The sequence below is a fragment of the Hoplias malabaricus genome, unplaced genomic scaffold (assembly GCF_029633855.1).
Source record: "Hoplias malabaricus isolate fHopMal1 unplaced genomic scaffold, fHopMal1.hap1 scaffold_54, whole genome shotgun sequence".
NCBI classification, from domain to species: domain Eukaryota; kingdom Metazoa; phylum Chordata; class Actinopteri; order Characiformes; family Erythrinidae; genus Hoplias; species Hoplias malabaricus.
This window is the reverse complement of record NW_027101162.1, coordinates 184,489-212,463: the sequence shown is the minus strand read 5'-3', so window position 1 is coordinate 212,463 and position 27,975 is coordinate 184,489. Positions and strand designations below refer to the sequence as shown.

The 27,975-nt window shown below is 50.5% G+C and overlaps 21 non-coding genes across 21 annotated transcripts; all 21 read left to right on the top strand.

Annotated features, from left to right (window-relative positions):
* Positions 1–225: 225 nt before the first annotated feature.
* Positions 226–297, top strand: trnae-cuc (transfer RNA glutamic acid (anticodon CUC)). The gene has a single exon. It is a non-coding gene; the product is annotated as a tRNA-Glu (tRNA).
* Positions 298–3,590: 3,293 nt separating this feature from the next.
* trnae-cuc (transfer RNA glutamic acid (anticodon CUC)) lies at positions 3,591–3,662 on the top strand. Its single transcript has one exon. It is a non-coding gene; the product is annotated as a tRNA-Glu (tRNA).
* A 1,274-nt stretch (positions 3,663–4,936) lies between these two features.
* On the top strand, positions 4,937–5,008 carry trnae-cuc (transfer RNA glutamic acid (anticodon CUC)). Its single transcript has one exon. It is a non-coding gene; the product is annotated as a tRNA-Glu (tRNA).
* A 601-nt stretch (positions 5,009–5,609) lies between these two features.
* On the top strand, positions 5,610–5,681 carry trnae-cuc (transfer RNA glutamic acid (anticodon CUC)). The gene has a single exon. It is a non-coding gene; the product is annotated as a tRNA-Glu (tRNA).
* Positions 5,682–6,955: 1,274 nt separating this feature from the next.
* trnae-cuc (transfer RNA glutamic acid (anticodon CUC)) lies at positions 6,956–7,027 on the top strand. The gene has a single exon. It is a non-coding gene; the product is annotated as a tRNA-Glu (tRNA).
* Positions 7,028–7,628: 601 nt separating this feature from the next.
* Positions 7,629–7,700, top strand: trnae-cuc (transfer RNA glutamic acid (anticodon CUC)). Its single transcript has one exon. It is a non-coding gene; the product is annotated as a tRNA-Glu (tRNA).
* Positions 7,701–8,974: 1,274 nt separating this feature from the next.
* On the top strand, positions 8,975–9,046 carry trnae-cuc (transfer RNA glutamic acid (anticodon CUC)). The gene has a single exon. It is a non-coding gene; the product is annotated as a tRNA-Glu (tRNA).
* Positions 9,047–9,647: 601 nt separating this feature from the next.
* Positions 9,648–9,719, top strand: trnae-cuc (transfer RNA glutamic acid (anticodon CUC)). Its single transcript has one exon. It is a non-coding gene; the product is annotated as a tRNA-Glu (tRNA).
* Positions 9,720–10,320: 601 nt separating this feature from the next.
* Positions 10,321–10,392, top strand: trnae-cuc (transfer RNA glutamic acid (anticodon CUC)). Its single transcript has one exon. It is a non-coding gene; the product is annotated as a tRNA-Glu (tRNA).
* Positions 10,393–10,993: 601 nt separating this feature from the next.
* trnae-cuc (transfer RNA glutamic acid (anticodon CUC)) lies at positions 10,994–11,065 on the top strand. Its single transcript has one exon. It is a non-coding gene; the product is annotated as a tRNA-Glu (tRNA).
* A 1,274-nt stretch (positions 11,066–12,339) lies between these two features.
* Positions 12,340–12,411, top strand: trnae-cuc (transfer RNA glutamic acid (anticodon CUC)). Its single transcript has one exon. It is a non-coding gene; the product is annotated as a tRNA-Glu (tRNA).
* Positions 12,412–13,012: 601 nt separating this feature from the next.
* Positions 13,013–13,084, top strand: trnae-cuc (transfer RNA glutamic acid (anticodon CUC)). Its single transcript has one exon. It is a non-coding gene; the product is annotated as a tRNA-Glu (tRNA).
* A 601-nt stretch (positions 13,085–13,685) lies between these two features.
* On the top strand, positions 13,686–13,757 carry trnae-cuc (transfer RNA glutamic acid (anticodon CUC)). The gene has a single exon. It is a non-coding gene; the product is annotated as a tRNA-Glu (tRNA).
* A 601-nt stretch (positions 13,758–14,358) lies between these two features.
* On the top strand, positions 14,359–14,430 carry trnae-cuc (transfer RNA glutamic acid (anticodon CUC)). Its single transcript has one exon. It is a non-coding gene; the product is annotated as a tRNA-Glu (tRNA).
* A 601-nt stretch (positions 14,431–15,031) lies between these two features.
* On the top strand, positions 15,032–15,103 carry trnae-cuc (transfer RNA glutamic acid (anticodon CUC)). The gene has a single exon. It is a non-coding gene; the product is annotated as a tRNA-Glu (tRNA).
* A 601-nt stretch (positions 15,104–15,704) lies between these two features.
* Positions 15,705–15,776, top strand: trnae-cuc (transfer RNA glutamic acid (anticodon CUC)). The gene has a single exon. It is a non-coding gene; the product is annotated as a tRNA-Glu (tRNA).
* A 1,274-nt stretch (positions 15,777–17,050) lies between these two features.
* On the top strand, positions 17,051–17,122 carry trnae-cuc (transfer RNA glutamic acid (anticodon CUC)). Its single transcript has one exon. It is a non-coding gene; the product is annotated as a tRNA-Glu (tRNA).
* Positions 17,123–19,742: 2,620 nt separating this feature from the next.
* Positions 19,743–19,814, top strand: trnae-cuc (transfer RNA glutamic acid (anticodon CUC)). The gene has a single exon. It is a non-coding gene; the product is annotated as a tRNA-Glu (tRNA).
* A 1,947-nt stretch (positions 19,815–21,761) lies between these two features.
* Positions 21,762–21,833, top strand: trnae-cuc (transfer RNA glutamic acid (anticodon CUC)). The gene has a single exon. It is a non-coding gene; the product is annotated as a tRNA-Glu (tRNA).
* A 3,289-nt stretch (positions 21,834–25,122) lies between these two features.
* On the top strand, positions 25,123–25,194 carry trnae-cuc (transfer RNA glutamic acid (anticodon CUC)). The gene has a single exon. It is a non-coding gene; the product is annotated as a tRNA-Glu (tRNA).
* Positions 25,195–27,139: 1,945 nt separating this feature from the next.
* Positions 27,140–27,211, top strand: trnae-cuc (transfer RNA glutamic acid (anticodon CUC)). Its single transcript has one exon. It is a non-coding gene; the product is annotated as a tRNA-Glu (tRNA).
* The last annotated feature ends 764 nt before the right edge of the window (positions 27,212–27,975 follow it).

The window sequence follows — 27,975 nt, the reverse complement described above, 5'->3', positions numbered from 1 at the left end:
CCCGCGACCTAAGGATCGCCTTATTAACAACTACAGTCCTCTGCTCTACCAACTGAGCTATCAAAGGTGCTAGCTTAAAGAGTTGGAATGAAAACTGACAAGTGCATTTAGGACAGACTCGGATGCTCTCCTATGATTGTAGAACGAGTACGTCTGGCAAAAGCCTAGCCCTAGCCCCTGAACTTAATCCTATCTCCTTCCTTTCAGACGTGGCTGAAAACGGTGTCCCTGGTGGTCTAGTGGCTAGGATTCGGTGCTCTCACCGCCGCGGCCCGGGTTCGATTCCCGGTCAGGGAAGCGTGTGCTTTCTTGCACACCAAGTCCACTACAAGACTCTGGAAGCCCCCCACGCACATGCTGTGTAGGTTAAAGGAATGTAAAGCGTCCTCCTTCTGCTACTTCCTTTTTTGCCAAACTTCTAAACGACACGTTGCTGCCTCATTCACCACCTCCACACACCCACACCAGCGTGGCTTTATGCTTTCAAGTCTGCAAGTCTTTTAGGGAGGCAAGATAAAGTTTGAGAAATTTGAATGGAACAGTGTAAATGATCCGTCACTGCCTTCAGCAGATTGCACTCTGGCATGCCAGCGCATCTGCAGGCAGGCACCTGGCCATGATATCCCGCAGTGGCGCGAGGGAAAAGAAAAGTCTTCTTCTAGCCGGATTTGAACCCTCGACCTAAGGATCGCCTTATTAACAACTACAGTCCTCAGCTCTACCAACTGAGCTATCAAAGGTGCTAGCCTAAAGAGTTGGACTGAAAACTGACAAGTGCATTTAGGACAGACTCGGATGCTCTCCTATGATTGTAGAACGAGTACGTCTGGCAAAAGCCTAGCCCTAGCCCCTGAACTTAATCCTATCTCCTTCCTTTCAGACGTGGCTGAAAACGGTGTCCCTGGTGGTCTAGTGGCTAGGATTCGGCGCTCTCACTGCCGCGGCCCGGGTTCGATTCCCGGTCAAGGAAGCGTGTGCTTTCTTGCACACCAAGTCCACTACAAGACTCTGGAAGCCCCCCACCCACATGCTGTGTAGGTTAAAGGAATGTAAAGCGTCCTCCTTCTGCTACTTCCTTTTTTGCCAAACTTCTAAACGACACGTTGCTGCCTCATTCACCACCTCCACACACCCACACCAGCGTGGCTTTATGCTTTCAAGTCTGCAAGTCTTTTAGGGAGGCAAGATAAAGTTTGAGAAATTTGAATGGAACAGTGTAAATGATCCGTCACTGCCTTCAGCATATTGCACTCTGGCATGCCAGCGCATCTGCAGGCAGGCACCTGGCCATGATATCCCGCAGTGGCGCGAGGGAAAAGAGAAGTCTTCTTCGAGCCGGATTTGAACCCGCGACCTAAGGATCGCCTTATTAACAACTACAGTCCTCTGCTCTACCAACTGAGCTATCAAAGGTGCTAGCCTAAAGAGTTGGACTGAAAACTGACAAGTGCATTTAGGACAGACTCGGATGCTCTCCTATGATTGTAGAACGAGTACATCTGGCAAAAGCCTAGCCCTAGCCCCTGAACTTAATCCTATCTCCTTCCTTTCAGACGTGGCTGAAAACGATGTCCCTGGTGGTCTAGTGGCTAGGATTCGGCACTCTCACCGCCGCGGCCCGGGTTCGATTCCCGGTCAGGGAAGCGTGTGCTTTCTTGCACACCAAGTCCACTACAAGACTCTGGAAGCCCCCCACCCACATGTTGTGTAGGTTAAAGGAATGTAAAGCGTCCTCCTTCTGCTACTTCCTTTTTTGCCAAACTTCTAAACGACACGTTGCTGCCTCATTCACCACCTCCACACACCCACACCAGCGTGGCTTTATGCTTTCAAGTCTGCAAGTCTTTTAGGGAGGCAAGATAAAGTTTGAGAAATTTGAATGGAACAGTGTAAATGATCCGTCACTGCCTTCAGCATATTGCACTCTGGCATGCCAGCGCATCTGCAGGCAGGCACCTGGCCATGATATCCGGCAGTGGCGCGAGGGAAAAGAAAGGTCTTCTTCGAGCCGGATTTGAACCCGCGACCTAAGGATCGCCTTATTAACAACTACAGTCCTCCGCTCTACCAACTGAGCTATCAAAGGTGCTAGCATAAAGAGTTGGACTGAAAACTGACAAGTGCATTTAGGACAGACTCGGATGCTCTCCTATGATTGTAGAACGAGTACATCTGGCAAAAGCCTAGCCCTAGCCCCTGAACTTAATCCTATCTCCTTCCTTTCAGACAGGGCTGAAAACGGTGTCCCTGGTGGTGTAGTGGCTAGGATTCGGCGCTCTCACTGCCGCGGCCCGGGTTCGATTCCCGGTCAGGGAAGCGTGTGCTTTCTTGCACACCAAGTCCACTACAAGACTCTGGAAGCCCCCCACCCACATGCTGTGTAGGTTAAAGGAATGTAAAGCGTCCTCCTTCTGCTACTTCCTTTTTTGCCAAACTTCTAAACGACACGTTGCTGCCTCATTCACCACCTCCACACACCCACACCAGCGTGGCTTTATGCTTTCAAGTCTGCAAGTCTTTTAGGGAGGCAAGATAAAGTTTGAGAAATTTGAATGGAACAGTGTAAATTATCCGTCACTGCCTTCAGCATATTGTACTCTGGCATGCCAGCGCATCTGCAGGCAGGCACCTGGCCATGATATCCGGCAGTGGCGCGAGGGAAAAGAGAAGTCTTCTTCGAGCCGGATTTGAACCCGCGACCTAAGGATCGCCTTATTAACAACTACAGTCCTCTGCTCTACCAACTGAGCTATCAAAGGTGCTAGCCTAAAGAGTTGGACTGAAAACTGACAAGTGCATTTAGGACAGACTCGGATGCTCTCCTATGATTGTAGAACGAGTACATCTGGCAAAAGCCTAGCCCTAGCCCCTGAACTTAATCCTATCTCCTTCCTTTCAGACGTGGCTGAAAACAGTGTCCCTGGTGGTCTAGTGGCTAGGATTCGGCGCTCTCACCGCCGCGGCCCGGGTTCGATTCCTGGTCAGGGAAGCGTGTGCTTTCTTGCACACCAAGTCCACTACAAGACTCTGGAAGCCCCCCACCCACATGTTGTGTAGGTTAAAGGAATGTAAAGCGTCCTCCTTCTGCTACTTCCTTTTTTGCCAAACTTCTAAACGACACGTTGCTGCCTCATTCACCACCTCCACACACCCACACCAGCGTGGCTTTATGCTTTCAAGTCTGCAAGTCTTTTAGGGAGGCAAGATAAAGTTTGAGAAATTTGAATGGAACAGTGTAAATGATCCGTCACTGCCTTCAGCATATTGCACTCTGGCATGCCAGCGCATCTGCAGGCAGGCACCTGGCCATGATATCCGGCAGTGGCGCGAGGGAAAAGAAAAGTCTTCTTCGAGCCGGATTTGAACCCGCGACCTAAGGATCGCCTTATTAACAACTACAGTCCTCTGCTCTACCAACTGAGCTATCAAAGGTGCTAGCCTAAAGAGTTGGACTGAAAACTGACAAATGCATTTAGGACAGACTCGGATGCTCTCCTATGATTGTAGAACGAGTACATCTGGCAAAAGCCTAGCCCTAGCCCCTGAACTTAATCCTATCTCCTTCCTTTCAGACGTGGCTGAAAACGGTGTCCCTGGTGGTCTAGTGGCTAGGATTCGGCGCTCTCACCGCCGCGGCCCGGGTTCGATTCCCGGTCAGGGAAGCGTGTGCTTTCTTGCACACCAAGTCCACTACAAGACTCTGGAAGCCCCCCACCCACATGCTGTGTAGGTTAAAGGAATGTAAAGCGTCCTCCTTCTGCTACTTCCTTTTTTGCCAAACTTCTAAACGACACGTTGCTGCCTCATTCACCACCTCCACACACCCACACCAGCGTGGCTTTATGCTTTCATGTCTGCAAGTCTTTTAGGGAGGCAAGATAAAGTTTGAGAAATTTGAATGGAACAGTGTAAATGATCCGTCACTGCCTTCAGCATATTGCACTCTGGCATGCCAGCGCATCTGCAGGTAGGCACCTGGCCATGATATCCGGCAGTGGCGCGAGGGAAAAGAGAAGTCTTCTTCTAGCCGGATTTGAACCCGCGACCTAAGGATCGCCTTATTAACAACTACAGTCCTCAGCTCTACCAACTGAGCTATCAAAGGTGCTAGCCTAAAGAATTGGACTGAAAACTGACAAGTGCATTTAGGACAGACTCGGATGCTCTCCTATGATTGTAGAACGAGTACATCTGGCAAAAGCCTAGCCCTAGCCCCTGAACTTAATCCTATCTCCTTCCTTTCAGACGTGGCTGAAAACGGTGTCCCTGGTGGTCTAGTGGCTAGCATTCGGCGCTCTCACCGCCGTGGCCCGGGTTCGATTCCCGGTCAGGGAAGCGTGTGCTTTCTTGCACACCAAGTCCACTACAAGACTCTGGAAGCCCCCCACCCACATGCTGTGTAGGTTAAAGGAATGTAAAGCGTCCTCCTTCTGCTACTTCCTTTTTTGCCAAACTTCTAAACGACACGTTGCTGCCTCATTCACCACCTCCACACACCCACACCAGCGTGGCTTTATGCTTTCATGTCTGCAAGTCTTTTAGGGAGGCAAGGTAAAGTTTGAGAAATTTGAATGGAACAATGTAAATGATCCGTCACTGCCTTCAGCAGATTGCACTCTGGCATGCCAGCGCATCTGCAGGCAGGCACCTGGCCATGATATCCCGCAGTGGCGCGAGGGAAAAGAAAAGTCTTCTTCGAGCCGGATTTGAACCCGCGACCTAAGGATCGCCTTATTAACAACTACAATCCTCTGCTCTACCAACTGAGCTATCAAAGGTGCTAGCCTAAAGAGTTGGACTGAAAACTGACAAGTGCATTTAGGACAGACTCGGATGCTCTCCTATGATTGTAGAATGAGTACATCTGGCAAAGGCCTAGTCCTAGCCCCTGAACTTAATCCTATCTCCTTCCTTTCAGACGTGGCTGAAAACGGTGTCCCTGGTGGTCTAGTGGCTAGGATTCGGCGCTCTCACCGCCGTGGCCCGGGTTCGATTCCCGGTCAGGGAAGCGTGTGCTTTCTTGCACACCAAGTCCACTACAAGACTCTGGAAGCCCCCCACCCACATGCTGTGTAGGTTAAAGGAATGTAAAGCGTCCTCCTTCTGCTACTTCCTTTTTTGCCAAACTTCTAAACGACACGTTGCTGCCTCATTCACCACCTCCACACACCCACACCAGCGTGGCTTTATGCTTTCATGTCTGCAAGTCTTTTAGGGAGGCAAGATAAAGTTTGAGAAATTTGAATGGAACAGTGTAAATGATCCGTCACTGCCTTCAGCAGATTGCACTCTGGCATGCCAGCGCATCTGCAGGCAGGCACCTGGCCATGATATCCCGCAGTGGCGCGAGGGAAAAGAAAAGTCTTCTTCTAGCCGGATTTGAACCCTCGACCTAAGGATCGCCTTATTAACAACTACAGTCCTCAGCTCTACCAACTGAGCTATCAAAGGTGCTAGCCTAAAGAGTTGGACTGAAAACTGACAAGTGCATTTAGGACAGACTCGGATGCTCTCCTATGATTGTAGAACGAGTACGTCTGGCAAAAGCCTAGCCCTAGCCCCTGAACTTAATCCTATCTCCTTCCTTTCAGAGGTGGCTGAAAACGGTGTCCCTGGTGGTCTAGTGGCTAGGATTCGGCGCTCTCACCGCCGCGGCCCGGGTTCGATTCCCGGTCAGGGAAGCGTGTGCTTTCTTGCACACCAAGTCCACTACAAGACTCTGGAAGCCCCCCACCCACATGCTGTGTAGGTTAAAGGAATGTAAAGCGTCCTCCTTCTGCTACTTCCTTTTTTGCCAAACTTCTAAACGACACGTTGCTGCCTCATTCACCACCTCCACACACCCACACCAGCGTGGCTTTATGCTTTCAAGTCTGCAAGTCTTTTAGGGAGGCAAGATAAAGTTTGAGAAATTTGAATGGAACAGTGTAAATGATCCGTCACTGCCTTCAGCAGATTGCACTCTGGCATGCCAGCGCATCTGCAGGCAGGCACCTGGCCATGATATCCCGCAGTGGCGCGAGGGAAAAGAAAAGTCTTCTTCTAGCCGGATTTGAACCCTCGACCTAAGGATCGCCTTATTAACAACTACAGTCCTCAGCTCTACCAACTGAGCTATCAAAGGTGCTAGCCTAAAGAGTTGGACTGAAAACTGACAAGTGCATTTAGGACAGACTCGGATGCTCTCCTATGATTGTAGAACGAGTACGTCTGGCAAAAGCCTAGCCCTAGCCCCTGAACTTAATCCTATCTCCTTCCTTTCAGACGTGGCTGAAAACGGTGTCCCTGGTGGTCTAGTGGCTAGCATTCGGCGCTCTCACCGCCGCGGCCCGGGTTCGATTCCCGGTCAGGGAAGCGTGTGCTTTCTTGCACACCAAGTCCACTACAAGACTCTGGAAGCCCCCCACCCACATGCTGTGTAGGTTAAAGTAATGTAAAGCGTCCTCCTTCTGCTACTTCCTTTTTTGCCAAACTTCTAAACGACACGTTGCTGCCTCATTCACCACCTCCACACACCCACACCAGCGTGGCTTTATGCTTTCATGTCTGCAAGTCTTTTAGGGAGGCAAGGTAAAGTTTGAGAAATTTGAATGGAACAATGTAAATGATCCGTCACTGCCTTCAGCAGATTGCACTCTGGCATGCCAGCGCATCTGCAGGCAGGCACCTGGCCATGATATCCCGCAGTGGCGCGAGGGAAAAGAAAAGTCTTCTTCGAGCCGGATTTGAACCCGCGACCTAAGGATCGCCTTATTAACAACTACAGTCCTCTGCTCTACCAACTGAGCTATCAAAGGTGCTAGCCTAAAGAGTTGGACTGAAAACTGACAAGTGCATTTAGGACAGACTCGGATGCTCTCCTATGATTGTAGAATGAGTACATCTGGCAAAAGCCTAGTCCTAGCCCCTGAACTTAATCCTATCTCCTTCCTTTCAGACGTGGCTGAAAACGGTGTCCCTGGTGGTCTAGTGGCTAGGATTCGGCGCTCTCACCGCCGTGGCCCGGGTTCGATTCCCGGTCAGGGAAGCGTGTGCTTTCTTGCACACCAAGTCCACTACAAGACTCTGGAAGCCCCCCACCCACATGCTGTGTAGGTTAAAGGAATGTAAAGCGTCCTCCTTCTGCTACTTCCTTTTTTGCCAAACTTCTAAACGACACGTTGCTGCCTCATTCACCACCTCCACACACCCACACCAGCGTGGCTTTATGCTTTCATGTCTGCAAGTCTTTTAGGGAGGCAAGATAAAGTTTGAGAAATTTGAATGGAACAGTGTAAATGATCCGTCACTGCCTTCAGCAGATTGCACTCTGGCATGCCAGCGCATCTGCAGGCAGGCACCTGGCCATGATATCCCGCAGTGGCGCGAGGGAAAAGAAAAGTCTTCTTCTAGCCGGATTTGAACCCTCGACCTAAGGATCGCCTTATTAACAACTACAGTCCTCAGCTCTACCAACTGAGCTATCAAAGGTGCTAGCCTAAAGAGTTGGACTGAAAACTGACAAGTGCATTTAGGACAGACTCGGATGCTCTCCTATGATTGTAGAACGAGTACGTCTGGCAAAAGCCTAGCCCTAGCCCCTGAACTTAATCCTATCTCCTTCCTTTCAGAGGTGGCTGAAAACGGTGTCCCTGGTGGTCTAGTGGCTAGGATTCGGCGCTCTCACCGCCGCGGCCCGGGTTCGATTCCCGGTCAGGGAAGCGTGTGCTTTCTTGCACACCAAGTCCACTACAAGACTCTGGAAGCCCCCCACGCACATGCTGTGTAGGTTAAAGGAATGTAAAGCGTCCTCCTTCTGCTACTTCCTTTTTTGCCAAACTTCTAAACGACACGTTGCTGCCTCATTCACCACCTCCACACACCCACACCAGCGTGGCTTTATGCTTTCAAGTCTGCAAGTCTTTTAGGGAGGCAAGATAAAGTTTGAGAAATTTGAATGGAACAGTGTAAATGATCCGTCACTGCCTTCAGCAGATTGCACTCTGGCATGCCAGCGCATCTGCAGGCAGGCACCTGGCCATGATATCCCGCAGTGGCGCGAGGGAAAAGAAAAGTCTTCTTCTAGCCGGATTTGAACCCTCGACCTAAGGATCGCCTTATTAACAACTACAGTCCTCAGCTCTACCAACTGAGCTATCAAAGGTGCTAGCCTAAAGAGTTGGACTGAAAACTGACAAGTGCATTTAGGACAGACTCGGATGCTCTCCTATGATTGTAGAACGAGTACGTCTGGCAAAAGCCTAGCCCTAGCCCCTGAACTTAATCCTATCTCCTTCCTTTCAGAGGTGGCTGAAAACGGTGTCCCTGGTGGTCTAGTGGCTAGGATTCGGCGCACTCACCGCCGCGGCCCGGGTTCGATTCCCGGTCAGGGAAGCGTGTGCTTTCTTGCACACCAAGTCCACTACAAGACTCTGGAAGCCCCCCACGCACATGCTGTGTAGGTTAAAGGAATGTAAAGCGTCCTCCTTCTGCTACTTCCTTTTTTGCCAAACTTCTAAACGACACGTTGCTGCCTCATTCACCACCTCCACACACCCACACCAGCGTGGCTTTATGCTTTCAAGTCTGCAAGTCTTTTAGGGAGGCAAGATAAAGTTTGAGAAATTTGAATGGAACAGTGTAAATGATCCGTCACTGCCTTCAGCAGATTGCACTCTGGCATGCCAGCGCATCTGCAGGCAGGCACCTGGCCATGATATCCCGCAGTGGCGCGAGGGAAAAGAAAAGTCTTCTTCTAGCCGGATTTGAACCCTCGACCTAAGGATCGCCTTATTAACAACTACAGTCCTCAGCTCTACCAACTGAGCTATCAAAGGTGCTAGCCTAAAGAGTTGGACTGAAAACTGACAAGTGCATTTAGGACAGACTCGGATGCTCTCCTATGATTGTAGAACGAGTACGTCTGGCAAAAGCCTAGCCCTAGCCCCTGAACTTAATCCTATCTCCTTCCTTTCAGACGTGGCTGAAAACGGTGTCCCTGGTGGTCTAGTGGCTAGGATTCGGCGCTCTCACCGCCGCGGCCCGGGTTCGATTCCCGGTCAGGGAAGCGTGTGCTTTCTTGCACACCAAGTCCACTACAAGACTCTGGAAGCCCCCCACCCACATGCTGTGTAGGTTAAAGGAATGTAAAGCGTCCTCCTTCTGCTACTTCCTTTTTTGCCAAACTTCTAAACGACACATTGCTGCCTCATTCACCACCTCCACACACCCACACCAGCGTGGCTTTATGCTTTCAAGTCTGCAAGTCTTTTAGGGAGGCAAGATAAAGTTTGAGAAATTTGAATGGAACAGTGTAAATGATCCGTCACTGCCTTCAGCAGATTGCACTCTGGCATGCCAGCGCATCTGCAGGCAGGCACCTGGCCATGATATCCCGCAGTGGCGCGAGGGAAAAGAAAAGTCTTCTTCGAGCCGGATTTGAACCCGCGACCTATGGATCGCCTTATTAACAACTACAGTCCTCTGCTCTACCAACTGAGCTATCAAAGGTGCTAGCCTAAAGAGTTGGACTGAAAACTGACAAGTGCATTTAGGACAGACTCGGATGCTCTCCTATGATTGTAGAATGAGTACATCTGGCAAAAGCCTAGTCCTAGCCCCTGAACTTAATCCTATCTCCTTCCTTTCAGACGTGGCTGAAAACGGTGTCCCTGGTGGTCTAGTGGCTAGGATTCGGCGCTCTCACCGCCGTGGCCCGGGTTCGATTCCCGGTCAGGGAAGCGTGTGCTTTCTTGCACACCAAGTCCACTACAAGACTCTGGAAGCCCCCCACCCACATGCTGTGTAGGTTAAAGGAATGTAAAGCGTCCTCCTTCTGCTACTTCCTTTTTTGCCAAACTTCTAAACGACACGTTGCTGCCTCATTCACCACCTCCACACACCCACACCAGCGTGGCTTTATGCTTTCATGTCTGCAAGTCTTTTAGGGAGGCAAGATAAAGTTTGAGAAATTTGAATGGAACAGTGTAAATGATCCGTCACTGCCTTCAGCAGATTGCACTCTGGCATGCCAGCGCATCTGCAGGCAGGCACCTGGCCATGATATCCCGCAGTGGCGCGAGGGAAAAGAAAAGTCTTCTTCTAGCCGGATTTGAACCCTCGACCTAAGGATCGCCTTATTAACAACTACAGTCCTCAGCTCTACCAACTGAGCTATCAAAGGTGCTAGCCTAAAGAGTTGGACTGAAAACTGACAAGTGCATTTAGGACAGACTCGGATGCTCTCCTATGATTGTAGAACGAGTACGTCTGGCAAAAGCCTAGCCCTAGCCCCTGAACTTAATCCTATCTCCTTCCTTTCAGAGGTGGCTGAAAACGGTGTCCCTGGTGGTCTAGTGGCTAGGATTCGGCGCTCTCACCGCCGCGGCCCGGGTTCGATTCCCGGTCAGGGAAGCGTGTGCTTTCTTGCACACCAAGTCCACTACAAGACTCTGGAAGCCCCCCACGCACATGCTGTGTAGGTTAAAGGAATGTAAAGCGTCCTCCTTCTGCTACTTCCTTTTTTGCCAAACTTCTAAACGACACGTTGCTGCCTCATTCACCACCTCCACACACCCACACCAGCGTGGCTTTATGCTTTCAAGTCTGCAAGTCTTTTAGGGAGGCAAGATAAAGTTTGAGAAATTTGAATGGAACAGTGTAAATGATCCGTCACTGCCTTCAGCAGATTGCACTCTGGCATGCCAGCGCATCTGCAGGCAGGCACCTGGCCATGATATCCCGCAGTGGCGCGAGGGAAAAGAAAAGTCTTCTTCTAGCCGGATTTGAACCCTCGACCTAAGGATCGCCTTATTAACAACTACAGTCCTCAGCTCTACCAACTGAGCTATCAAAGGTGCTAGCCTAAAGAGTTGGACTGAAAACTGACAAGTGCATTTAGGACAGACTCGGATGCTCTCCTATGATTGTAGAACGAGTACGTCTGGCAAAAGCCTAGCCCTAGCCCCTGAACTTAATCCTATCTCCTTCCTTTCAGAGGTGGCTGAAAACGGTGTCCCTGGTGGTCTAGTGGCTAGGATTCGGCGCTCTCACCGCCGCGGCCCGGGTTCGATTCCCGGTCAGGGAAGCGTGTGCTTTCTTGCACACCAAGTCCACTACAAGACTCTGGAAGCCCCCCACGCACATGCTGTGTAGGTTAAAGGAATGTAAAGCGTCCTCCTTCTGCTACTTCCTTTTTTGCCAAACTTCTAAACGACACGTTGCTGCCTCATTCACCACCTCCACACACCCACACCAGCGTGGCTTTATGCTTTCAAGTCTGCAAGTCTTTTAGGGAGGCAAGATAAAGTTTGAGAAATTTGAATGGAACAGTGTAAATGATCCGTCACTGCCTTCAGCAGATTGCACTCTGGCATGCCAGCGCATCTGCAGGCAGGCACCTGGCCATGATATCCCGCAGTGGCGCGAGGGAAAAGAAAAGTCTTCTTCTAGCCGGATTTGAACCCTCGACCTAAGGATCGCCTTATTAACAACTACAGTCCTCAGCTCTACCAACTGAGCTATCAAAGGTGCTAGCCTAAAGAGTTGGACTGAAAACTGACAAGTGCATTTAGGACAGACTCGGATGCTCTCCTATGATTGTAGAACGAGTACGTCTGGCAAAAGCCTAGCCCTAGCCCCTGAACTTAATCCTATCTCCTTCCTTTCAGAGGTGGCTGAAAACAGTGTCCCTGGTGGTCTAGTGGCTAGGATTCGGCGCACTCACCGCCGCGGCCCGGGTTCGATTCCCGGTCAGGGAAGCGTGTGCTTTCTTGCACACCAAGTCCACTACAAGACTCTGGAAGCCCCCCACGCACATGCTGTGTAGGTTAAAGGAATGTAAAGCGTCCTCCTTCTGCTACTTCCTTTTTTGCCAAACTTCTAAACGACACGTTGCTGCCTCATTCACCACCTCCACACACCCACACCAGCGTGGCTTTATGCTTTCAAGTCTGCAAGTCTTTTAGGGAGGCAAGATAAAGTTTGAGAAATTTGAATGGAACAGTGTAAATGATCCGTCACTGCCTTCAGCAGATTGCACTCTGGCATGCCAGCGCATCTGCAGGCAGGCACCTGGCCATGATATCCCGCAGTGGCGCGAGGGAAAAGAAAAGTCTTCTTCTAGCCGGATTTGAACCCTCGACCTAAGGATCGCCTTATTAACAACTACAGTCCTCAGCTCTACCAACTGAGCTATCAAAGGTGCTAGCCTAAAGAGTTGGACTGAAAACTGACAAGTGCATTTAGGACAGACTCGGATGCTCTCCTATGATTGTAGAACGAGTACGTCTGGCAAAAGCCTAGCCCTAGCCCCTGAACTTAATCCTATCTCCTTCCTTTCAGACGTGGCTGAAAACGGTGTCCCTGGTGGTCTAGTGGCTAGGATTCGGCGCTCTCACCGCCGCGGCCCGGGTTCGATTCCCGGTCAGGGAAGCGTGTGCTTTCTTGCACACCAAGTCCACTACAAGACTCTGGAAGCCCCCCACGCACATGCTGTGTAGGTTAAAGGAATGTAAAGCGTCCTCCTTCTGCTACTTCCTTTTTTGCCAAACTTCTAAACGACACGTTGCTGCCTCATTCACCACCTCCACACACCCACACCAGCGTGGCTTTATGCTTTCAAGTCTGCAAGTCTTTTAGGGAGGCAAGATAAAGTTTGAGAAATTTGAATGGAACAGTGTAAATGATCCGTCACTGCCTTCAGCAGATTGCACCCTGGCATGCCAGCGCATCTGCAGGCAGGCACCTGGCCATGATATCCCGCAGTGGCGCGAGGGAAAAGAAAAGTCTTCTTCTAGCCGGATTTGAACCCTCGACCTAAGGATCGCCTTATTAACAACTACAGTCCTCAGCTCTACCAACTGAGCTATCAAAGGTGCTAGCCTAAAGAGTTGGACTGAAAACTGACAAGTGCATTTAGGACAGACTCGGATGCTCTCCTATGATTGTAGAACGAGTACGTCTGGCAAAAGCCAAGCCCTAGCCCCTGAACTTAATCCTATCTCCTTCCTTTCAGACGTGGCTGAAAACGGTGTCCCTGGTGGTCTAGTGGCTAGGATTCGGCGCTCTCACCGCCGCGGCCCGGGTTCGATTCCCGGTCAGGGAAGCGTGTGCTTTCTTGCACACCAAGTCCACTACAAGACTCTGGAAGCCCCCCACCCACATGCTGTGTAGGTTAAAGGAATGTAAAGCGTCCTCCTTCTGCTACTTCCTTTTTTGCCAAACTTCTAAACGACACATTGCTGCCTCATTCACCACCTCCACACACCCACACCAGCGTGGCTTTATGCTTTCAAGTCTGCAAGTCTTTTAGGGAGGCAAGATAAAGTTTGAGAAATTTGAATGGAACAGTGTAAATGATCCGTCACTGCCTTCAGCAGATTGCACTCTGGCATGCCAGCGCATCTGCAGGCAGGCACCTGGCCATGATATCCCGCAGTGGCGCGAGGGAAAAGAAAAGTCTTCTTCGAGCCGGATTTGAACCCGCGACCTAAGGATCGCCTTATTAACAACTACAGTCCTCTGCTCTACCAACTGAGCTATCAAAGGTGCTAGCTTAAAGAGTTGGAATGAAAACTGACAAGTGCATTTAGGACAGACTCGGATGCTCTCCTATGATTGTAGAACGAGTACGTCTGGCAAAAGCCTAGCCCTAGCCCCTGAACTTAATCCTATCTCCTTCCTTTCAGACGTGGCTGAAAACGGTGTCCCTGGTGGTCTAGTGGCTAGGATTCGGCGCTCTCACCGCCGCGGCCCGGGTTCGATTCCCGGTCAGGGAAGCGTGTGCTTTCTTGCACACCAAGTCCACTACAAGACTCTGGAAGCCCCCCACGCACATGCTGTGTAGGTTAAAGGAATGTAAAGCGTCCTCCTTCTGCTACTTCCTTTTTTGCCAAACTTCTAAACGACACGTTGCTGCCTCATTCACCACCTCCACACACCCACACCAGCGTGGCTTTATGCTTTCAAGTCTGCAAGTCTTTTAGGGAGGCAAGATAAAGTTTGAGAAATTTGAATGGAACAGTGTAAATGATCCGTCACTGCCTTCAGCAGATTGCACCCTGGCATGCCAGCGCATCTGCAGGCAGGCACCTGGCCATGATATCCCGCAGTGGCGCGAGGGAAAAGAAAAGTCTTCTTCTAGCCGGATTTGAACCCTCGACCTAAGGATCGCCTTATTAACAACTACAGTCCTCAGCTCTACCAACTGAGCTATCAAAGGTGCTAGCCTAAAGAGTTGGACTGAAAACTGACAAGTGCATTTAGGACAGACTCGGATGCTCTCCTATGATTGTAGAACGAGTACGTCTGGCAAAAGCCAAGCCCTAGCCCCTGAACTTAATCCTATCTCCTTCCTTTCAGACGTGGCTGAAAACGGTGTCCCTGGTGGTCTAGTGGCTAGGATTCGGCGCTCTCACCGCCGCGGCCCGGGTTCGATTCCCGGTCAGGGAAGCGTGTGCTTTCTTGCACACCAAGTCCACTACAAGACTCTGGAAGCCCCCCACCCACATGCTGTGTAGGTTAAAGGAATGTAAAGCGTCCTCCTTCTGCTACTTCCTTTTTTGCCAAACTTCTAAACGACACATTGCTGCCTCATTCACCACCTCCACACACCCACACCAGCGTGGCTTTATGCTTTCAAGTCTGCAAGTCTTTTAGGGAGGCAAGATAAAGTTTGAGAAATTTGAATGGAACAGTGTAAATGATCCGTCACTGCCTTCAGCAGATTGCACTCTGGCATGCCAGCGCATCTGCAGGCAGGCACCTGGCCATGATATCCCGCAGTGGCGCGAGGGAAAAGAAAAGTCTTCTTCGAGCCGGATTTGAACCCGCGACCTAAGGATCGCCTTATTAACAACTACAGTCCTCTGCTCTACCAACTGAGCTATCAAAGGTGCTAGCTTAAAGAGTTGGAATGAAAACTGACAAGTGCATTTAGGACAGACTCGGATGCTCTCCTATGATTGTAGAACGAGTACGTCTGGCAAAAGCCTAGCCCTAGCCCCTGAACTTAATCCTATCTCCTTCCTTTCAGACGTGGCTGAAAACGGTGTCCCTGGTGGTCTAGTGGCTAGGATTCGGTGCTCTCACCGCCGCGGCCCGGGTTCGATTCCCGGTCAGGGAAGCGTGTGCTTTCTTGCACACCAAGTCCACTACAAGACTCTGGAAGCCCCCCACGCACATGCTGTGTAGGTTAAAGGAATGTAAAGCGTCCTCCTTCTGCTACTTCCTTTTTTGCCAAACTTCTAAACGACACGTTGCTGCCTCATTCACCACCTCCACACACCCACACCAGCGTGGCTTTATGCTTTCAAGTCTGCAAGTCTTTTAGGGAGGCAAGATAAAGCTTGAGAAATTTGAATGGAACAGTGTAAATGATCCGTCACTGCCTTCAGCAGATTGCACTCTGGCATGCCAGCGCATCTGCAGGCAGGCACCTGGCCATGATATCCCGCAGTGGCGCGAGGGAAAAGAAAAGTCTTCTTCTAGCCGGATTTGAACCCTCGACCTAAGGATCGCCTTATTAACAACTACAGTCCTCAGCTCTACCAACTGAGCTATCAAAGGTGCTAGCCTAAAGAGTTGGACTGAAAACTGACAAGTGCATTTAGGACAGACTCGGATGCTCTCCTATGATTGTAGAACGAGTACGTCTGGCAAAAGCCTAGCCCTAGCCCCTGAACTTAATCCTATCTCCTTCCTTTCAGACGTGGCTGAAAACGGTGTCCCTGGTGGTCTAGTGGCTAGGATTCGGCGCTCTCACCGCCGTGGCCCGGGTTCGATTCCCGGTCAGGGAAGCGTGTGCTTTCTTGCACACCAAGTCCACTACAAGACTCTGGAAGCCCCCCACCCACATGCTGTGTAGGTTAAAGGAATGTAAAGCGTCCTCCTTCTGCTACTTCCTTTTTTGCCAAACTTCTAAACGACACGTTGCTGCCTCATTCACCACCTCCACACACCCACACCAGCGTGGCTTTATGCTTTCATGTCTGCAAGTCTTTTAGGGAGGCAAGATAAAGTTTGAGAAATTTGAATGGAACAGTGTAAATGATCCGTCACTGCCTTCAGCAGATTGCACTCTGGCATGCCAGCGCATCTGCAGGCAGGCACCTGGCCATGATATCCCGCAGTGGCGCGAGGGAAAAGAAAAGTCTTCTTCTAGCCGGATTTGAACCCTCGACCTAAGGATCGCCTTATTAACAACTACAGTCCTCAGCTCTACCAACTGAGCTATCAAAGGTGCTAGCCTAAAGAGTTGGACTGAAAACTGACAAGTGCATTTAGGACAGACTCGGATGCTCTCCTATGATTGTAGAACGAGTACGTCTGGCAAAAGCCTAGCCCTAGCCCCTGAACTTAATCCTATCTCCTTCCTTTCAGAGGTGGCTGAAAACGGTGTCCCTGGTGGTCTAGTGGCTAGGATTCGGCGCACTCACCGCCGCGGCCCGGGTTCGATTCCCGGTCAGGGAAGCGTGTGCTTTCTTGCACACCAAGTCCACTACAAGACTCTGGAAGCCCCCCACGCACATGCTGTGTAGGTTAAAGGAATGTAAAGCGTCCTCCTTCTGCTACTTCCTTTTTTGCCAAACTTCTAAACGACACGTTGCTGCCTCATTCACCACCTCCACACACCCACACCAGCGTGGCTTTATGCTTTCAAGTCTGCAAGTCTTTTAGGGAGGCAAGATAAAGTTTGAGAAATTTGAATGGAACAGTGTAAATGATCCGTCACTGCCTTCAGCAGATTGCACTCTGGCATGCCAGCGCATCTGCAGGCAGGCACCTGGCCATGATATCCCGCAGTGGCGCGAGGGAAAAGAAAAGTCTTCTTCTAGCCGGATTTGAACCCTCGACCTAAGGATCGCCTTATTAACAACTACAGTCCTCAGCTCTACCAACTGAGCTATCAAAGGTGCTAGCCTAAAGAGTTGGACTGAAAACTGACAAGTGCATTTAGGACAGACTCGGATGCTCTCCTATGATTGTAGAACGAGTACGTCTGGCAAAAGCCTAGCCCTAGCCCCTGAACTTAATCCTATCTCCTTCCTTTCAGACGTGGCTGAAAGCGGTGTCCCTGGTGGTCTAGTGGCTAGGATTCGGCGCTCTCACCGCCGCGGCCCGGGTTCGATTCCCGGTCAGGGAAGCGTGTGCTTTCTTGCACACCAAGTCCACTACAAGACTCTGGAAGCCCCCCACGCACATGCTGTGTAGGTTAAAGGAATGTAAAGCGTCCTCCTTCTGCTACTTCCTTTTTTGCCAAACTTCTAAACGACACGTTGCTGCCTCATTCACCACCTCCACACACCCACACCAGCGTGGCTTTATGCTTTCAAGTCTGCAAGTCTTTTAGGGAGGCAAGATAAAGTTTGAGAAATTTGAATGGAACAGTGTAAATGATCCGTCACTGCCTTCAGCAGATTGCACCCTGGCATGCCAGCGCATCTGCAGGCAGGCACCTGGCCATGATATCCCGCAGTGGCGCGAGGGAAAAGAAAAGTCTTCTTCTAGCCGGATTTGAACCCTCGACCTAAGGATCGCCTTATTAACAACTACAGTCCTCAGCTCTACCAACTGAGCTATCAAAGGTGCTAGCCTAAAGAGTTGGACTGAAAACTGACAAGTGCATTTAGGACAGACTCGGATGCTCTCCTATGATTGTAGAACGAGTACGTCTGGCAAAAGCCAAGCCCTAGCCCCTGAACTTAATCCTATCTCCTTCCTTTCAGACGTGGCTGAAAACGGTGTCCCTGGTGGTCTAGTGGCTAGGATTCGGCGCTCTCACCGTCGCGGCCCGGGTTCGATTCCCGGTCAGGGAAGCGTGTGCTTTCTTGCACACCAAGTCCACTACAAGACTCTGCAAGCCCCCCACCCACATGCTGTGTAGGTTAAAGGAATGTAAAGCGTCCTCCTTCTGCTACTTCCTTTTTTGCCAAACTTCTAAACGACACATTGCTGCCTCATTCACCACCTCCACACACCCACACCAGCGTGGCTTTATGCTTTCAAGTCTGCAAGTCTTTTAGGGAGGCAAGATAAAGTTTGAGAAATTTGAATGGAACAGTGTAAATGATCCGTCACTGCCTTCAGCAGATTGCACTCTGGCATGCCAGCGCATCTGCAGGCAGGCACCTGGCCATGATATCCCGCAGTGGCGCGAGGGAAAAGAAAAGTCTTCTTCGAGCCGGATTTGAACCCGCGACCTAAGGATCGCCTTATTAACAACTACAGTCCTCTGCTCTACCAACTGAGCTATCAAAGGTGCTAGCTTAAAGAGTTGGAATGAAAACTGACAAGTGCATTTAGGACAGACTCGGATGCTCTCCTATGATTGTAGAACGAGTACGTCTGGCAAAAGCCTAGCCCTAGCCCCTGAACTTAATCCTATCTCCTTCCTTTCAGACGTGGCTGAAAACGGTGTCCCTGGTGGTCTAGTGGCTAGGATTCGGTGCTCTCACCACCGCGGCCCGGGTTCGATTCCCGGTCAGGGAAGCGTGTGCTTTCTTGCACACCAAGTCCACTACAAGACTCTGGAAGCCCCCCACGCACATGCTGTGTAGGTTAAAGGAATGTAAAGCGTCCTCCTTCTGCTACTTCCTTTTTTGCCAAACTTCTAAACGACACGTTGCTGCCTCATTCACCACCTCCACACACCCACACCAGCGTGGCTTTATGCTTTCAAGTCTGCAAGTCTTTTAGGGAGGCAAGATAAAGTTTGAGAAATTTGAATGGAACAGTGTAAATGATCCGTCACTGCCTTCAGCAGATTGCACTCTGGCATGCCAGCGCATCTGCAGGCAGGCACCTGGCCATGATATCCCGCAGTGGCGCGAGGGAAAAGAAAAGTCTTCTTCTAGCCGGATTTGAACCCTCGACCTAAGGATCGCCTTATTAACAACTACAGTCCTCAGCTCTACCAACTGAGCTATCAAAGGTGCTAGCCTAAAGAGTTGGACTGAAAACTGACAAGTGCATTTAGGACAGACTCGGATGCTCTCCTATGATTGTAGAACGAGTACGTCTGGCAAAAGCCTAGCCCTAGCCCCTGAACTTAATCCTATCTCCTTCCTTTCAGACGTGGCTGAAAACGGTGTCCCTGGTGGTCTAGTGGCTAGGATTCGGCGCTCTCACTGCCGCGGCCCGGGTTCGATTCCCGGTCAAGGAAGCGTGTGCTTTCTTGCACACCAAGTCCACTACAAGACTCTGGAAGCCCCCCACGCACATGCTGTGTAGGTTAAAGGAATGTAAAGCGTCCTCCTTCTGCTACTTCCTTTTTTGCCAAACTTCTAAACGACACGTTGCTGCCTCATTCACCACCTCCACACACCCACACCAGCGTGGCTTTATGCTTTCAAGTCTGCAAGTCTTTTAGGGAGGCAAGATAAAGTTTGAGAAATTTGAATGGAACAGTGTAAATGATCCGTCACTGCCTTCAGCAGATTGCACTCTGGCATGCCAGCGCATCTGCAGGCAGGCACCTGGCCATGATATCCCGCAGTGGCGCGAGGGAAAAGAAAAGTCTTCTTCGAGCCGGATTTGAACCCGCGACCTAAGGATCGCCTTATTAACAACTACAGTCCTCTGCTCTACCAACTGAGCTATCAAAGGTGCTAGCTTAAAGAGTTGGAATGAAAACTGACAAGTGCATTTAGGACAGACTCGGATGCTCTCCTATGATTGTAGAACGAGTACGTCTGGCAAAAGCCTAGCCCTAGCCCCTGAACTTAATCCTATCTCCTTCCTTTCAGACGTGGCTGAAAACGGTGTCCCTGGTGGTCTAGTGGCTAGGATTCGGTGCTCTCACCGCCGCGGCCCGGGTTCGATTCCCGGTCAGGGAAGCGTGTGCTTTCTTGCACACCAAGTCCACTACAAGACTCTGGAAGCCCCCCACGCACATGCTGTGTAGGTTAAAGGAATGTAAAGCGTCCTCCTTCTGCTACTTCCTTTTTTGCCAAACTTCTAAACGACACGTTGCTGCCTCATTCACCACCTCCACACACCCACACCAGCGTGGCTTTATGCTTTCAAGTCTGCAAGTCTTTTAGGGAGGCAAGATAAAGTTTGAGAAATTTGAATGGAACAGTGTAAATGATCCGTCACTGCCTTCAGCAGATTGCACTCTGGCATGCCAGCGCATCTGCAGGCAGGCACCTGGCCATGATATCCCGCAGTGGCGCGAGGGAAAAGAAAAGTCTTCTTCTAGCCGGATTTGAACCCTCGACCTAAGGATCGCCTTATTAACAACTACAGTCCTCAGCTCTACCAACTGAGCTATCAAAGGTGCTAGCCTAAAGAGTTGGACTGAAAACTGACAAGTGCATTTAGGACAGACTCGGATGCTCTCCTATGATTGTAGAACGAGTACGTCTGGCAAAAGCCTAGCCCTAGCCCCTGAACTTAATCCTATCTCCTTCCTTTCAGACGTGGCTGAAAACGGTGTCCCTGGTGGTCTAGTGGCTAGGATTCGGCGCTCTCACTGCCGCGGCCCGGGTTCGATTCCCGGTCAAGGAAGCGTGTGCTTTCTTGCACACCAAGTCCACTACAAGACTCTGGAAGCCCCCCACGCACATGCTGTGTAGGTTAAAGGAATGTAAAGCGTCCTCCTTCTGCTACTTCCTTTTTTGCCAAACTTCTAAACGACACGTTGCTGCCTCATTCACCACCTCCACACACCCACACCAGCGTGGCTTTATGCTTTCAAGTCTGCAAGTCTTTTAGGGAGGCAAGATAAAGTTTGAGAAATTTGAATGGAACAGTGTAAATGATCCGTCACTGCCTTCAGCAGATTGCACTCTGGCATGCCAGCGCATCTGCAGGCAGGCACCTGGCCATGATATCCCGCAGTGGCGCGAGGGAAAAGAAAAGTCTTCTTCGAGCCGGATTTGAACCCGCGACCTAAGGATCGCCTTATTAACAACTACAGTCCTCTGCTCTACCAACTGAGCTATCAAAGGTGCTAGCCTAAAGAGTTGGACTGAAAACTGACAAGTGCATTTAGGACAGACTCGGATGCTCTCCTATGATTGTAGAACGAGTACATCTGGCAAAAGCCTAGCCCTAGCCCCTGAACTTAATCCTATCTCCTTCCTTTCAGACGGGGCTGAAAACGGTGTCCCTGGTGGTCTAGTGGCTAGGATTCGGCGCTCTCACTGCCGCGGCCCGGGTTCGATTCCCGGTCAGGGAAGCGTGTGCTTTCTTGCACACCAAGTCCACTACAAGACTCTGGAAGCCCCCCACCCACATGCTGTGTAGGTTAAAGGAATGTAAAGCGTCCTCCTTCTGCTACTTCCTTTTTTGCCAAACTTCTAAACGACACGTTGCTGCCTCATTCACCACCTCCACACACCCACACCAGCGTGGCTTTATGCTTTCAAGTCTGCAAGTCTTTTAGGGAGGCAAGATAAAGTTTGAGAAATTTGAATGGAACAGTGTAAATGATCCGTCACTGCCTTCAGCATATTGCACTCTGGCATGCCAGCGCATCTGCAGGCAGGCACCTGGCCATGATATCCGGCAGTGGCGCGAGGGAAAAGAGAAGTCTTCTTCGAGCCAGATTTGAACCCGCGACCTAAGGATCGCCTTATTAACAACTACAGTCCTCTGCTCTACCAACTGAGCTATCAAAGGTGCTAGCCTAAAGAGTTGGACTGAAAACTGACAAGTGCATTTAGGACAGACTCGGATGCTCTCCTATGATTGTAGAACGAGTACATCTGGCAAAAGCCTAGCCCTAGCCCCTGAACTTAATCCTATCTCCTTCCTTTCAGACGTGGCTGAAAACGGTGTCCCTGGTGGTCTAGTGGCTAGGATTCGGTGCTCTCACCGCCGCGGCCCGGGTTCGATTCCCGGTCAGGGAAGCGTGTGCTTTCTTGCACACCAAGTCCACTACAAGACTCTGGAAGCCCCCCACCCACATGTTGTGTAGGTTAAAGGAATGTAAAGCGTCCTCCTTCTGCTACTTCCTTTTTTGCCAAACTTCTAAACGACACGTTGCTGCCTCATTCACCACCTCCACACACCCACACCAGCGTGGCTTTATGCTTTCAAGTCTGCAAGTCTTTTAGGGAGGCAAGATAAAGTTTGAGAAATTTGAATGGAACAGTGTAAATGATCCGTCACTGCCTTCAGCATATTGCACTCTGGCATGCCAGCGCATCTGCAGGCAGGCACCTGGCCATGATATCCGGCAGTGGCGCGAGGGAAAAGAGAAGTCTTCTTCTAGCCGGATTTGAACCCGCGACCTAAGGATCGCTTTATTAACAACTACAGTCCTCAGCTCTACCAACCGAGCTATCAAAGGTGCTAGCCTAAAGAGTTGGACTGAAAACTGACAAGTGCATTTAGGACAGACTCGGATGCTCTCCTATGATTGTAGAACGAGTACATCTGGCAAAAGCCTAGCCCTAGCCCCTGAACTTAATCCTATCTCCTTCCTTTCAGACGGGGCTGAAAACGGTGTCCCTGGTGGTCTAGTGGCTAGGATTCGGCGCTTACCGTCACGGCCCGGGTTCGATTCCCGGTCAAGGAAGCGTGTGCTTTCTTGCACACCAAGTCCACTACAAGACTCTGGAAGCCCCCCACGCACATGCTGTGTAGGTTAAAGGAATGTAAAGCGTCCTCCTTCTGCTACTTCCTTTTTTGCCAAACTTCTAAACGACACGTTGCTGCCTCATTCACCACCTCCACACACCCACACCAGCGTGGCTTTATGCTTTCAAGTCTGCAAGTCTTTTAGGGAGGCAAGATAAAGTTTGAGAAATTTGAATGGAACAGTGTAAATGATCCGTCACTGCCTTCAGCAGATTGCACTCTGGCATGCCAGCGCATCTGCAGGCAGGCACCTGGCCATGATATCCCGCAGTGGCGCGAGGGAAAAGAAAAGTCTTCTTCGAGCCGGATTTGAACCCGCGACCTAAGGATCGCCTTATTAACAACTACAGTCCTCTGCTCTACCAACTGAGCTATCAAAGGTGCTAGCCTAAAGAGTTGGACTGAAAACTGACAAGTGCATTTAGGACAGACTCGGATGCTCTCCTATGATTGTAGAACGAGTACATCTGGCAAAAGCCTAGCCCTAGCCCCTGAACTTAATCCTATCTCCTTCCTTTCAGACGGGGCTGAAAACGGTGTCCCTGGTGGTCTAGTGGCTAGGATTCGGCGCTCTCACTGCCGCGGCCCGGGTTCGATTCCCGGTCAGGGAAGCGTGTGCTTTCTTGCACACCAAGTCCACTACAAGACTCTGGAAGCCCCCCACCCACATGCTGTGTAGGTTAAAGGAATGTAAAGCGTCCTCCTTCTGCTACTTCCTTTTTTGCCAAACTTCTAAACGACACGTTGCTGCCTCATTCACCACCTCCACACACCCACACCAGCGTGGCTTTATGCTTTCAAGTCTGCAAGTCTTTTAGGGAGGCAAGATAAAGTTTGAGAAATTTGAATGGAACAGTGTAAATGATCCGTCACTGCCTTCAGCATATTGCACTCTGGCATGCCAGCGCATCTGCAGGCAGGCACCTGGCCATGATATCCGGCAGTGGCGCGAGGGAAAAGAGAAGTCTTCTTCTAGCCGGATTTGAACCCGCGACCTAAGGATCGCTTTATTAACAACTACAGTCCTCAGCTCTACCAACCGAGCTATCAAAGGTGCTAGCCTAAAGAGTTGGACTGAAAACTGACAAGTGCATTTAGGACAGACTCGGATGCTCTCCTATGATTGTAGAACGAGTACATCTGGCAAAAGCCTAGCCCTAGCCCCTGAACTTAATCCTATCTCCTTCCTTTCAGACGGGGCTGAAAACGGTGTCCCTGGTGGTCTAGTGGCTAGGATTCGGCGCTTACCGTCACGGCCCGGGTTCGATTCCCGGTCAAGGAAGCGTGTGCTTTCTTGCACACCAAGTCCACTACAAGACTCTGGAAGCCCCCCACGCACATGCTGTGTAGGTTAAAGGAATGTAAAGCGTCCTCCTTCTGCTACTTCCTTTTTTGCCAAACTTCTAAACGACACGTTGCTGCCTCATTCACCACCTCCACACACCCACACCAGCGTGGCTTTATGCTTTCAAGTCTGCAAGTCTTTTAGGGAGGCAAGATAAAGTTTGAGAAATTTGAATGGAACAGTGTAAATGATCCGTCACTGCCTTCAGCAGATTGCACTCTGGCATGCCAGCGCATCTGCAGGCAGGCACCTGGCCATGATATCCCGCAGTGGCGCGAGGGAAAAGAAAAGTCTTCTTCTAGCCGGATTTGAACCCGCGACCTAAGGATCGCCTTATTAACAACTACAGTCCTCTGCTCTACCAACTGAGCTATCAAAGGTGCTAGCCTAAAGAGTTGGACTGAAAACTGACAAGTGCATTTAGGACAGACTCGGATGCTCTCCTATGATTGTAGAACGAGTACATCTGGCAAAAGCCTAGCCCTAGCCCCTGAACTTAATCCTATCTCCTTCCTTTCAGACGGGGCTGAAAACGGTGTCCCTGGTGGTCTAGTGGCTAGGATTCGGCGCTCTCACTGCCGCGGCCCGGGTTCGATTCCCGGTCAGGGAAGCGTGTGCTTTCTTGCACACCAAGTCCACTACAAGACTCTGGAAGCCCCCCACCCACATGCTGTGTAGGTTAAAGGAATGTAAAGCGTCCTCCTTCTGCTACTTCCTTTTTTGCCAAACTTCTAAACGACACGTTGCTGCCTCATTCACCACCTCCACACACCCACACCAGCGTGACTTTATGCTTTCAAGTCTGCAAGTCTTTTAGGGAGGCAAGATAAAGTTTGAGAAATTTGAATGGAACAGTGTAAATGATCCGTCACTGCCTTCAGCATATTGCACTCTGGCATGCCAGCGCATCTGCAGGCAGGCACCTGGCCATGATATCCGGCAGTGGCGCGAGGGAAAAGAGAAGTCTTCTTCGAGCCGGATTTGAACCCGCGACCTAAGGATCGCCTTATTAACAACTACAGTCCTCTGCTCTACCAACTGAGCTATCAAAGGTGCTAGCCTAAAGAGTTGGACTGAAAACTGACAAGTGCATTTAGGACAGACTCGGATGCTCTCCTATGATTGTAGAACGAGTACATCTGGCAAAAGCCTAGCCCTAGCCCCTGAACTTAATCCTATCTCCTTCCTTTCAGACGTGGCTGAAAACGGTGTCCCTGGTGGTCTAGTGGCTAGGATTCGGCGCTCTCACCGCCGCGGCCCGGGTTCGATTCCCGGTCAGGGAAGCGTGTGCTTTCTTGCACACCAAGTCCACTACAAGACTCTGGAAGCCCCCCACCCACATGTTGTGTAGGTTAAAGGAATGTAAAGCGTCCTCCTTCTGCTACTTCCTTTTTTGCCAAACTTCTAAACGACACGTTGCTGCCTCATTCACCACCTCCACACACCCACACCAGCGTGGCTTTATGCTTTCAAGTCTGCAAGTCTTTTAGGGAGGCAAGATAAAGTTTGAGAAATTTGAATGGAACAGTGTAAATGATCCGTCACTGCCTTCAGCATATTGCACTCTGGCATGCCAGCGCATCTGCAGGCAGGCACCTGGCCATGATATCCGGCAGTGGCGCGAGGGAAAAGAGAAGTCTTCTTCTAGCCGGATTTGAACCCGCGACCTAAGGATCGCTTTATTAACAACTACAGTCCTCAGCTCTACCAACCGAGCTATCAAAGGTGCTAGCCTAAAGAGTTGGACTGAAAACTGACAAGTGCATTTAGGACAGACTCGGATGCTCTCCTATGATTGTAGAACGAGTACATCTGGCAAAAGCCTAGCCCTAGCCCCTGAACTTAATCCTATCTCCTTCCTTTCAGACGGGGCTGAAAACGGTGTCCCTGGTGGTCTAGTGGCTAGGATTCGGCGCTTACCGTCGCGGCCCGGGTTCGATTCCCGGTCAGGGAAGCGTGTGCTTTCTTGCACACCAAGTCCACTACAAGACTCTGGAAGCCCCCCACCCACATGCTGTGTAGGTTAAAGGAATGTAAAGCGTCCTCCTTCTGCTACTTCCTTTTTTGCCAAACTTCTAAACGACACGTTGCTGCCTCATTCACCACCTCCACACACCCACACCAGCGTGGCTTTATGCTTTCAAGTCTGCAAGTCTTTTAGGGAGGCAAGATAAAGTTTGAGAAATTTGAATGGAACAGTGTAAATGATCCGTCACTGCCTTCAGCAGATTGCACTCTGGCATGCCAGCGCATCTGCAGGCAGGCACCTGGCCATGATATCCCGCAGTGGCGCGAGGGAAAAGAAAAGTCTTCTTCTAGCCGGATTTGAACCCGCGACCTAAGGATCGCCTTATTAACAACTACAGTCCTCTGCTCTACCAACTGAGCTATCAAAGGTGCTAGCCTAAAGAGTTGGACTGAAAACTGACAAGTGCATTTAGGACAGACTCGGATGCTCTCCTATGATTGTAGAACGAGTACATCTGGCAAAAGCCTAGCCCTAGCCCCTGAACTTAATCCTATCTCCTTCCTTTCAGACGGGGCTGAAAACGGTGTCCCTGGTGGTCTAGTGGCTAGGATTCGGCGCTCTCACTGCCGCGGCCCGGGTTCGATTCCCGGTCAGGGAAGCGTGTGCTTTCTTGCACACCAAGTCCACTACAAGACTCTGGAAGCCCCCCACCCACATGCTGTGTAGGTTAAAGGAATGTAAAGCGTCCTCCTTCTGCTACTTCCTTTTTTGCCAAACTTCTAAACGACACGTTGCTGCCTCATTCACCACCTCCACACACCCACACCAGCGTGACTTTATGCTTTCAAGTCTGCAAGTCTTTTAGGGAGGCAAGATAAAGTTTGAGAAATTTGAATGGAACAGTGTAAATGATCCGTCACTGCCTTCAGCATATTGCACTCTGGCATGCCAGCGCATCTGCAGGCAGGCACCTGGCCATGATATCCGGCAGTGGCGCGAGGGAAAAGAGAAGTCTTCTTCGAGCCGGATTTGAACCCGCGACCTAAGGATCGCCTTATTAACAACTACAGTCCTCTGCTCTACCAACTGAGCTATCAAAGGTGCTAGCCTAAAGAGTTGGACTGAAAACTGACAAGTGCATTTAGGACAGACTCGGATGCTCTCCTATGATTGTAGAACGAGTACATCTGGCAAAAGCCTAGCCCTAGCCCCTGAACTTAATCCTATCTCCTTCCTTTCAGACGTGGCTGAAAACGGTGTCCCTGGTGGTCTAGTGGCTAGGATTCGGCGCTCTCACCGCCGCGGCCCGGGTTCGATTCCCGGTCAGGGAAGCGTGTGCTTTCTTGCACACCAAGTCCACTACAAGACTCTGGAAGCCCCCCACCCACATGTTGTGTAGGTTAAAGGAATGTAAAGCGTCCTCCTTCTGCTACTTCCTTTTTTGCCAAACTTCTAAACGACACGTTGCTGCCTCATTCACCACCTCCACACACCCACACCAGCGTGGCTTTATGCTTTCAAGTCTGCAAGTCTTTTAGGGAGGCAAGATAAAGTTTGAGAAATTTGAATGGAACAGTGTAAATGATCCGTCACTGCCTTCAGCATATTGCACTCTGGCATGCCAGCGCATCTGCAGGCAGGCACCTGGCCATGATATCCGGCAGTGGCGCGAGGGAAAAGAGAAGTCTTCTTCTAGCCGGATTTGAACCCGCGACCTAAGGATCGCTTTATTAACAACTACAGTCCTCAGCTCTACCAACCGAGCTATCAAAGGTGCTAGCCTAAAGAGTTGGACTGAAAACTGACAAGTGCATTTAGGACAGACTCGGATGCTCTCCTATGATTGTAGAACGAGTACATCTGGCAAAAGCCTAGCCCTAGCCCCTGAACTTAATCCTATCTCCTTCCTTTCAGACGGGGCTGAAAACGGTGTCCCTGGTGGTCTAGTGGCTAGGATTCGGCGCTTACCGTCGCGGCCCGGGTTCGATTCCCGGTCAGGGAAGCGTGTGCTTTCTTGCACACCAAGTCCACTACAAGACTCTGGAAGCCCCCCACCCACATGCTGTGTAGGTTAAAGGAATGTAAAGCGTCCTCC